The sequence below is a fragment of the Hakea prostrata genome, chromosome 7 (assembly GCF_041222555.1).
Source record: "Hakea prostrata isolate BN-2017 chromosome 7, UWA_Hpros_2, whole genome shotgun sequence".
Lineage (NCBI taxonomy): Eukaryota > Viridiplantae > Streptophyta > Magnoliopsida > Proteales > Proteaceae > Hakea > Hakea prostrata.
In genome coordinates, this window is record NC_142606.1 from 62512424 (window position 1) to 62513809 (window position 1386).

General features: G+C 32.4%; 1 non-coding gene across 1 annotated transcript; it reads left to right on the forward strand.

Moving 5' to 3' along the window:
* The first annotated feature begins 234 nt into the window (after positions 1-234).
* On the forward strand, positions 235-307 carry TRNAA-UGC (transfer RNA alanine (anticodon UGC)). Its single transcript has one exon. It is a non-coding gene; the product is annotated as a tRNA-Ala (tRNA).
* Positions 308-1386: the final 1079 nt, after the last annotated feature.

Sequence of the window (1386 nt, forward strand, 5' to 3'; positions counted from 1 at the left end):
TGCTCAGGTCCATGGGCAATGAATTATTATTGGTTACAAGCCCAACCTGAGAGGGGCTACTAAAACAAAGCTTGCAGAGCTCTCTTCATAAAAATGGTGTTAAAAGGAGAAAAAGCTGCAAGTAAGCAGTATTCTATTGTTTCATTCATTTCTACGCAACAACAATTGTGCAAGAACCAATTGACTAGCTTATCAAATCCACCAATTCATCATCATCATTTGAAGGTATCAATTGGGGGTGTAGCTCATATGGTAGAGCGCTCGCTTTGCATGCGAGAGGCACGGGGTTCGATTCCCCGCACCTCCACTTTATAATATTTTGCACCTATCCTTGGATTAAACAAGACTTACTACTCCTTTTTTTTCTTTTTTGTTGGCTAAAAAAAAAAAAATAAGGTATCTGTTATAAATATTATTTATTTATGGATGTCCATTACCCTCAAAGAGATTTTACTTCCAATTGAAGATCTCAATGCAATATTGGTGAAGATCATAACCATCTCATTACACAATGTTGGCAGTCAATATTTCCATTCTATGCACCTTCTATCTTGGGTGGCAATCTATCATTCCATATCAAGATTATCTTATTATGTGTGAAAATCATTTCTATCTTGGGTGGCAATCTATCCTTCCATATCAAGATTATCTTATTGTGTGTGAGAATCATATATTGTATTTCTTTGTAGACTCTGATATTACCATATCAGAGAATATGCTAGTTCCATTATAAATATGTAATGATTAATTCAATAGAAGTGCTGAACTGATCTTGTCTTTCTTCTTTTTATTCTATATTTTTTCTTTATTTTATATTACGTTATCATCATGATTCTGCTCGAAGTAATTGTGAACGACTCAGCTCAAAGTATTGCGTTTTGAGAAGAAAGACGAGAAGCTATATATCATTATGCTTTCTATTCCAAAGTGAAAAGATGGTCGACCTCCTCGCGTGTTTTTGTAAACAATGGAGTTTACCTTGTCCATCTTATAATGTAAGTGTATCATGATTAAAATGTAAGTATTTTATTGAATATAAGAAACAATTAAAATATTAGGTTTTGCCTTAATAATTGAGGTTTGTCATTAACCAATAATGATTTTATTTATTGTATATAGTGGTTGTTAGGCTTGCACCATAAATATTGTTAAATGTACTTGAAGTTGCAAGATTTGAAACTGTAAATGAGTACAGTTCTGAAATGCACATGAAGTTGCAAGATTTGAAACTATAAATGAGTACAGTTCTTTGCACATGAAGTTGCAAGATTTGAAACTGTAAATGATACAGTTCAGTAGATGCACATGAAATTTCAAGATTTGAAACTATAAATGAATACATTTCTATAGATGCACATGAAGTTGCAAGATTTGAAATCGTAAATA